Raw genomic sequence first — 10090 nt, forward strand, 5'->3', positions numbered from 1 at the left:
AAAGTCTAGATGAGGCACTCTATACATTCCAATCCAGCAACAGCACCCTGAGCAACTCCCTTCCTGAGAAAGCTACTCGGGAGATGCGAAACCGTTCACACAAAAGCTTACAAGAATATTTAAGACATTCTTTCTCCATAATCACTTCTGTTGGGAGAGTGTCACACGGTTGGGGAACATTCCAGCTCCCAGATTCTCCCCATGGAGAGAGAGAGTCTGAGTCATATACAAAGCATTCTGATTCATTTGGAGGACAGTGGGAAGCACTCACTGGCTTCTATTGTGTCTCCTCTGAGCATTCATGGTGTTTGGCATACTGTAGTTCACTTAGGAGCTGTTACAAATAAACATACAGTTTGAATTAAAATATAATGCATTCTGTAGCTTTTCAACACTGTTCAATGGGGATACTAGATGCACGTGTGAACACAGACACACATGGACACAGAAGGACACACGGGCACACAAGGACACACAGGCACACAGTACCTCACCTCCATGGACAAAGAAGGAAAAATGGGCTATATGGGCTAAATAGTCTCTCTTCTTAATTTTTCCTTTCTTTTTAATAAAAATAAATGTTTTTGTTCAATATATTTGATCATATTTTTCCTCTCCCCCTAGTTCTCTAAGATTCTTCCCATCTGCCCACACTTTGAGTCTTTTTTTGTCTTTCTACAAAAAAAGGCAAATAAAAAATACAAAAGTACAAAAGATACAAACAAAACACATAAAAACCACAATATCAGAAACCATAATATAACAAGTAATATTTTTAAATGTCCAAAGTATATGGGACAAAGAAAACTATAAAAATACCATTGAGTTAATCTGGTGTTGGCTGTCTACCACTGAGCATGGCGTCTACCCTTCCGTGTAGCTTATATATGCAATAAGATTCCATTGGAAAACTAACTTTTCCTTTGTAGGAAGCTGTCATCTGTATGTATCTCCTGGGTTAGAGGTGAGCTCCTGTTGACTTACACTTTCAGTGCTGGGACCCAGTTGGTCTTGACTGTGTGCAGGCCTTGTGTATACTGCTGTGTCTCTGTGAGTTTATATGTGCATTAGTCCTGCTGTTTTGGAAGACACTGTATCCTTGGTGTCCTCTGTCACCTTTGGCTTTTGTCATCTTTCTTCCTCTTCTTCCACACAGCTCCCTGACCTCTGAGGGGAGGCTTTGCTGAAAATATTCCATTTAGGACTGCGGTTTCCAAAGTCTCTGGTTCTCTGCACGTTGTCCATTGCTCCCATCTACTGCAAGAGGAAGCTTCTCAGAGGATGGCAGGTCAGACACTGATCTATGGGTACAGCAGAATATCATTAGGGGTCACTTTATTGCTGTGTTACTTTAGCAGAACAACAGTCTTTGGTTATTCTCTAGTAGCCTATCTAGTTTCAGGGTCTGGGCAACCCAAAGTTCAGGCATGCATTCCATTTCACGGGCTAGGCCTTAAATCCAATAAGAGAGTGGTTGGTTACTCATATAATTCCTGGGCCACTATCGCACTAGACGTTTGTGCAGTTGTGCATGCCACCCTTGTTGGCGGGATTTTAGCTGAGTTGGTGTTTACTTTTCTCCCCTGGTAGGAGGCAGAGTAACTCCCAGTATCATGAACACCAGACAGGAGGAGTGAAGGCTCTAATTAGGCACTGGCTTGAATTCTCCATTCTCCTTGTCTTCAGCAATAGGTCTCTACTATCAGTGTGTGGAGAGTGACCAACAACCTTGGAAACAGCCTGAGTTGTTTTAGGGATTTCAATGGACTCCTTTTAGCCAACAGCTCAATTAGATTTAACCCATTCCTGGCACTTGAGGTTTTACTTGGTGGAAAAAAAAACAGCTAGTTGGAACATTGTCTACCTGGTTATTAAGTGATTCCACTTAGATTTCTTTCATATATATTTTAAGAAGCTTCTACAGTAGTGGGTTACAGTACAAACCATCAAAATGTCTCTAGTGCTAGTCATCCCTCCCCATGCTGCCTCCCTTAACTCCTTTTCCTTCCCCTCCCTGTTTAATCTTCCAGTTCCTGTATTCTTTGCTTTCCAAGGAACTGATTTATGCACTGCCCATTTCAGAGCACAGCAGGACACAGCATGCTACAGAGGCTTGAAGATCACTGGAAACAAATCTGTTCACGAACCAGCAGGAGCTCAAACTTTCTTAAGGCTCCGTGAATTTCTGACAGGACATACTAGTGGGGGAATCTTTTTTTCTAAATTTTAATTTGTTTTTATTCTATAACAACTGTATACATATATAATTGTGTTTTTCCCCATTACACACACACACACACACACACACACACACACACACACACACACACTCCTAAATCTTACTTTCCAACAGTTAGCCCCAACCTGCTCTGATGTCCTTTTTGTTGTTTGGACCCATGGGGCTTAATTCTGTTTGCTTTTATGAATATGAGTGGAGAGTAACTTACTGGGACAAGGGGAACTTAGCAAGGGCTATACCATTTAAAAAAAAACTGACATCTCTTCCTCTAGCCACCATAAATTTCCCATAGTCCCTCCGTAAGGAGCATGGCTTCATGAGGCCTTCCCCAAATGCATGATGAAGTAGTTCTGGGAGCAGTCTGTGCAGGCAGCTACAGCTGTGGTGAGCTCATAAGTGCAATGGCTTCGTGTGTCCAGGAGACACTGATGTGCGGCAGTTTTCCAATCCTCACTCCTCCCTTCTTCCTTCCACGCTCTCTCCCAAATGTTTCCTGAGCCTTGGAGTTCGTGATAGAGGTATCCTACCCAGGGACCATTTCACAATCATTTATTCCGTGCACTTCACTTAGATGTGGGGCTTGGCATTAGTAACCATCCGCTGAAAAAAAGAAGACTCTCTGCTGAGAGCTGAGGACAGCACTGACTGAGACATGTGCATGTAACTCCTAAGGAAAGCAGATTGACCACATGACCAAGTAGCAAAACAACAGCAGTAGTTTCTCCCCTGGTCCTGGTGAGTTTTGGCTAGGTTTGCAGTTCCAGGCATAGGTTTTCTCCTGTGGAATAAACATCAAGGTCATCCAAAACAAATCAGTAGCCTTCCTCAACTCAAAGGATAAACAGGCTGAGAAAGAAATTAGGAAAATGACACCCTTCACAATAATCCCAAATAACATAAACTACCTCGGGATGACCCTAACCAAGCAAGTGAAAGATCTGTATGACAAGAACTTCAAGTCTCTAAAGAAAGAAATTGAAGATCTCAGAAGATGGAAAGACCTCCCATGCTCATGGATTGGCAGGATTAATATAGTAAAAATGGCCATTTTGCCAAAAGCAATCTACATATTCTGCACTCTCCATCAAAATTCCAACTCAATTCTTCATAGAGTTAGAAAGAGCAATTTACAAATTCATTTGGAATAACAAAAGCTCCAGGATATCAAAAACTATACTCAACAATAAAAGAACTTCTAGGGGAATCAGCATCCCTGACCTCAAGGAGCATTACAGAGCAATAGGGATTAAAAACTGTATGGTATTGGTACAGGGACAGGCACATAGACCAATAGAATAGAACTGAAGACGCAGAAATGAACCCACACACCCATGGTCATTTGATCTTTCTCAAAGGAGCTAAGACCATCCAATGGAGGAAAGATAGCATTTTCAACAAATGGTGCTGGTTCAACTGGAGGTCAGCATGTAGAAGAATGCAAATCAATATATTCTTATCACTATGTACAAACCTTAAGTCCAAGTGGATCAAGGACCTCCACATCAAACCAGATACACTCAAACTAATAGAAGAAAAAGTGGGGAAGAATCTCGGTCACATGGGTACTAGGGAAAATTTCCTGAACAAAACACCAATGGCTTATGCTCTAAAATCAAGAATCAACAAATGGGACCTCATAAAACTGCAAAGCTTCTGTAAGGCAAAGGACACTGTCATTAGGAGAAAACAGCAACCAACAGAACCACCATATTTATTAAAGCACTATTTACACTAGCCAAGACCAGAAATAACCTAGCAAGTGACTTACAAGCTGTGCTGGTGCTTGCTCTTTTGCTGGGGCTGGCTGGGAATTGCCAAAGAATCATAACCACTGGACATCTTCAGTAGTCAGAGGACAGGAAGAGGCCCCATAGTCACCAAAACAACTCAGAAACTCCTGGGCATGTCTGTAGGCTATAGACTGCCCACGGCTCACGTTCCCTCCAGAGAGCATCAAGCTGGTGATAAGGGACATACTTAAGGAACATACATGTCCTCTCAAATAAAAGATGTGCCATTATTTTGAAGCATAGTTTTAAAAGTTTAGTTGGATTCAAAATCCACTCATATTAATGTATTGCATTGCTAATTAAAGTTTAGACTTAATTCAAGTTTTAGCGTGGACTTTAATCACATAAATATGTTGTATTATTATATTATAGTATATCCCTTATATTATTGCACTATTATAAAGGTTATAATATAATATAATATAATATAATATAATCTTAGATCCTTACAATTCTGGGATATTATTAAGATTATGGTAGTCTCATGAAGACATGTATCTCAATAAGTAGGAATGGTTAGGTAGGAGGTGCTGAAGGCTTCCTCCTCTGAGTTCAGAAAGGCCCTTGACAGGCAGGCCTGGGAGAGCCCAGCAATTGTATCAGCAATAGAAACTCCAGAGACGCTAGAGTCAGAGTCGCTATGGTAGGTCTCAGAGACCATTTGCTATGGGGTCAGTGCAGAGGCTTGAGGTGCTGTCTCTTGGATGAGTGGCAATGCTATCCTGGGACTGTCTCCAAAGTTCCAGTTTGTTTGTTTGTTTGTTTGTTTCTATGCTTGTTTTTGTATTATCCAAGTAGGTGTTAGCTTTGCACTCTCTGGTTTCACAACTTCCGGCTGGTTCTTTAACATATTAAAGACACCTTGGAGTTGGTTAATTAAAATATCAGAGCTAGCCTAGGATTTGGCTCATATTGGGGCTGCCTCTCCCTCCTTTTTCACAGTCAGCCTCAGCATTCTCTAAGATAAATATTGGAAAAAATGGCTTAATGTTGTAGGCTTGAGGGGAATGACAAGTAATTAACCCACTTGGGAAACCCATTGGCACCAAAGCTCAGCCTCCATAGGTGACAGCAGTCCTCCCTGGGAATTGTCCTGCATGGGAAATGCGTAATTTGTTCACAGAGTGACTTCCTTGAAAATGAGCCCTGAACAGAGAACCTGGGGAGGGGGGGGCGGGGGGGGAGGACTGGCGTGGGTACACATTCACCTGCCTTCTGCTGTTACCCATTCCCAGAAGAACAGTTGGTCCATAACTCCAGCTCTCTGGAGAATAGAAGCACCTGACAGAAACACCTGCTCCCCTCTTTTGGCTATAGACAGGACGTGTGGACTCAACTGTTTAAACTCAACCCTTCTCTACCTAAGAGCTTCCTCACCTACCTCGAGCTCCCTCCTCCGACATAGGCAAACCTCAACTAGCACTTTCTCTCTGTGGCAGTACTGGACCTCACAGGTGCTCCCTCTCCCATTGATGGTTTCCATCTGAGAATAGTGGAGAAGCAGGAGACAGAAACGGAAACTGAGTCTAGACTTTCAGGTTATTCTGGTTTCTTTCCAGACTCGGTCGACCTTTGTTCACACAGGGATTTCTAGCAAAAGTCATACATGGAAACAAACTTATGCTAAAAATTAAAACCACTTGGCAATGCTATTATCACTCCTCAAGAATTTAATGTTTTAATTATCATTTAATTAAATAATCGAATGATTAATTAATGGCAATTATTTAATTATCATGTTATTTTTTTTTAAATCGTGTGTAGTAATCTTCCATACTCTTACCATTTTCTTAGTTGGAACACTTCAGGAAAATATCAGTTTTCAGGTTTCTTGGGCTGTTTTCTTCCCTAAGAGACCAGTAAGACGATTAGGTTATGTTAACAAATGTTTTCTTTTAACTATGGCCTCATCGCCATAACTGGATCATTTTTTTCCCTAAAGTGAGCAGAGTTTTCTCATTAGCAAAGGATATTGGCATAGTTGAATGGGTCATGGCGAGTGGCCACATCTCCTAACAATGAAACTTGAATAACAGTGCTGTGCCATAAAATGGAAGAAGGCATTTTTCTTTGAAGCACAATATAGACATTCCCAAATAGCCTCCGGCTATAATTTTAATATAGCACATAATTTTAATTTGTAGTAGCGTCTGCTCAAAAACAACTTTATTTTCTCCATACTTGAATGGAAACTCAAATCTTGCTGGGAATTCCTATCTTTTAGTTATAGATATGTGAAAATTAGGAAAACCTTTTAATGAGACCAAATGAGAAATCATCCTTTACTTCCAGAGTTATTTTTAAAATGAGTAATGCAATTTTAAAAATTCCAAAGTCAAAACTCATCAATCATACAGAGAGGAAAGAATGAAGGCGATGATATTAGGAATTTCCTCTGAGTCAGTAAACTTAAAACGTTATAAACGAATAAGGGGCACAGTAGAGGAGAATAAAGAATAAGACATATCATGTTTGAGCAGTTGACAACAATCTTCAGTGAAAAACGTGAACATATACAGGATCTCCTAAATTGTAAATTGGCCTATGTCTTCTCCAAACAGGCATTATACTTACTTATTCATTCTTTCAATTGGTAGTCTATATTAGACATTTAAACTCCACAGATTGCAAATTCTTTAAAGTCAGGGGCTCTAACTTTCATAATTTTCTCAGTATGTCATACTTGCTACATAATAAATATTTTATTACATATTAATCAGTTAACCTATTCCCATGTCTTCTTATTAAACTCTGTATCTGAAGAGTGACTGAAGAGCTAAGATGAATAAATATTAACACGCTCTCATTCTGAAGACACCAGGGACAAAATGATTTCTGGTCATCGCTGCAAGGAACTCAGCAAGGTCAAGCCAGGACTCTTCATTCACGTTTTTTGAGCATGTGGTTTGGGGTCCATCCGGCACCCCGATTGCTCACATTAGTGTACACGAGTGATCCAGACAAGTCTTCACATCTGCTTTTTTTTTTTTTTTTTGGTTCTTTTTTCGGAGCTGGGGACCGAACCCAGGGCCTTGCGCTTCCTAGGCAAGCGCTCTACCACTGAGCTAAATCCCCAGCCCCTTCACATCTGCTTTTAACTTATCTTTATTATCACCTTTATTCCATGTTAACTATTTCAATAGTCAGATTCTAAAACCATTGCCTCAGTTGATTGACTGAGGTAATTCTCTACTGACAACATCAGAGCACTCCTGTGTATCACGTGTATGTTCCCAGGGCACCTTGCCTTTTGTCTTCTTTCTTCATTTTTCCATAGCTCTCCCTGTTCTCTTCACATTTGCTAGTTTGTTTGCTGTACACAAAGTTGATTCTCTTCGTCCTGCCTGCCAGCATGTTCTCTTTCCCTGAACCATGTTTTTGTCTGTCAACTTCTCTCAAAAATCCATTTCTTGACCACTGCAGAAGTCGATCAGTACCAAGTTTACAGAGTATTGATGGCAAAAAATACCCAACCAAAATTATACTACACTATAGATTGCTGAAAGTGGAAAAATTTTTTTCACCTTAATTAGAACTTTCCCGACTTGGTGTTGTCAGAAATTGTTTCTCAAACGTTGTTTCTTGAATTCTACAGCATCAATAGACAGATATATCAGTGGAATAGAATTCAAGACCCAGAAATGAACCCACGCACCTATGGTCACTTGGTTTTTGACAAAGGAGCCAAAACCATCCAAAGGAAAAAAAGATAGCATTTTCAGCAAATGGTGCTTTTCAACTGGAGGTCAGCATGTAGAAGAATGCAGATCGATCCATGCTTATCACCCTGTACAAAGCTTAAGTCCAAGTGGACCAAGTACCTCCACATCAAACCAGACACACTCAAAATAATAGAAGAAAAAGTGGGGAAGAGTCTCAATCACATGGGCACTGGGGAAAATTTCCTGAACAAAACACCAATGGTTTATGCTCTAAGATCAAGAATCGACAAATGGGATCTCATAAAACTGCAAAGCTTCTGAAAGGCGAGGACACTGTCATTAGGAGAAAACGGCAACCAACAGATTGGGAAAAGATTTTTACCAATCCTACATATGATAGAGGGCTCATATCCAAAATATACAAAGAACTCAAGAAGTTAGACTCCAGAGAGCCAAATAACCCTATTAAAAATGGGGTACAGAGCTAAACAAAGAATTCTCAGCTAAAGAATATTGAATGTCTGAGAAGTACTTAAAGAAAAGTTCAACATCTTTAGTCATAAGGGAAATGCAAATCAAAACAATCCTGAGATTCTACCTCACACCAGTCAGGATGACTAAGATCAAAAACTCAGGTGACAGCAGATGCGGAGAAAGAGGAACACTCCTCCATTGTTGGTGGGATTGCAAGCTGGTACAAACACTCTGGAAATCAATCTGGAGGTTCCTCAGAATATTAGACATGGCACTACCTGAGGACCCAGCCATACCTTTCCTGGGCATATCCCCAAAAGATGCTCTAACATACAGCAAAGACACATGCTCCACTATGTTCATAGCAGCCTTATTTATAACAGCCAGAAGCTGGAAAGAACCCAGATGCCCTTCAACAGAGGAATGGATACAGAAAATGTGGTACATCTACACAATGGAGTACTACTCAGCTATCAAAAACAATGACTTTATGAAATTCATAGGCAAATGGATGGAACTGGAAAACATCATCCTGAGTGAGGTAACCCAATCACAGAAAAACGCACATGGTATGCATTCAATGATAAGTGGATATTAGCCCAAAATTTGAATTACCCAAGACGCAATCCACAGACCACATGAAGCTCAAGAAGGATGACCAAAATACAGATGCTTCACTTCTTATTAAAAGGGGGAACAAAAATATCCACAGGAGGGGATATGGAAGCAAAGTTTAGAGCAGAGACTGAAGAAAGAGCCATTCAGAGCCTGCCCCACATGTGGCCCATATATATATATCCATCAAAACTAGATAAGACTGATGAACTAAGAAGTGCATGCTGACAGGAATGGGATATAGATCTCTCCTGAGAGACACAGCCAGAGCATGTCAAATACAGCGGTGATGTTAGCAACAAACCACTGAACTGAGAATGGGACCCTCATTGGAGGAATTAGAGAAAGGACTGAAAGAGCTGAAAAGGCTTGCAACCCCATAAGAACAACAATGCCAACCAACCAGAGCTCCCAGGGACTAAATCACTACCCAAAGACTATACATGGACTGACCCATGGCTCTAGTTCCGTATCTAGGCCTTGTTGGGCATCAAAGGAAGAAGCCCTTGGTCCTGGCCAATGTTGGCCCCTGTGGAAGGGAATGTCGTAGGGCAGGGGGAAGGGGAGTTGAATGGGGAGGGGAATACCCTTATAGAAGAAGGGGAAGGGAAGGGGATAGGGTTGGCTTATGGACAGGAAACTGGGAAAGGGAGTAACATTTGAAATGTAAATAAAGAAATATCCAATAAAAAAGAAACAGTAATATGGTGGGGTTCTAATATATTGTCAACTTAATGTAATATTCTTCATTGTAAAGACGGTATTTGTGAATGGGAGCTGGCATCTCTTAGGGGTGTCAGGACTGTGTTCAGTGCTTGTTCCCAGGAGTGGACCTGGGCCAAGCTGAGGCTTTCATTTCCTATTCATTCTGAGAGAGAACGGAAATGTTTCCAAAACCAACTTAAACAAATTCCTTCTGGAGAAAGATTTTAGCTGGAACCCGAGAAGATCCGTCAAGAAAGGGAGAAAAAAGGAAAGGGACGGAAAAAGGAAGCAAACCGCAATTGCTGGAGAAAGGAATAAACACGAAAGCCCCCACGCTGCTCTCTGAGGCCAGAAGCCAAGCCTACGCATCTCTGGTGAGAAACCTACGCATATCAGTCAGGTTCTCCGCCAGTCCAAGTAAATATTCGCAGTTCCCCCTGCACTTCCTACCTGCTGCAATCCTTCCACTCTGAAGATGACCTTAACCTCGACGTTAAAGAGAATCCATGAGTCATAAAGTAGGAATCCTACAAACTCCGGACACCCCACCTGCACGGCTTTCCACACCCGCACCTCCACCAGCGTCTGTGTAGCTTTCTTTGCAC

The 10090-nt window shown here is 41.2% G+C and overlaps 1 long non-coding RNA gene across 1 annotated transcript; it reads right to left on the reverse strand.

Annotated features, from left to right (window-relative positions):
• Positions 1-567: 567 nt before the first annotated feature.
• On the reverse strand, positions 568-10090 carry LOC147999713 (uncharacterized). Its single transcript, XR_015643124.1, has 3 exons — positions 9936-10090; positions 5813-5877; positions 568-3017 (listed from the first exon to the last, which is right to left on the reverse strand). It is a non-coding gene; the product is annotated as an uncharacterized LOC147999713 (long non-coding RNA).

Source organism: Rattus norvegicus, chromosome 18 (assembly GCF_021556685.1).
Source record: "Rattus norvegicus strain SHRSP/BbbUtx chromosome 18, alternate assembly SHRSP_T2T, whole genome shotgun sequence".
In the NCBI taxonomy this organism is placed as follows: domain Eukaryota; kingdom Metazoa; phylum Chordata; class Mammalia; order Rodentia; family Muridae; genus Rattus; species Rattus norvegicus.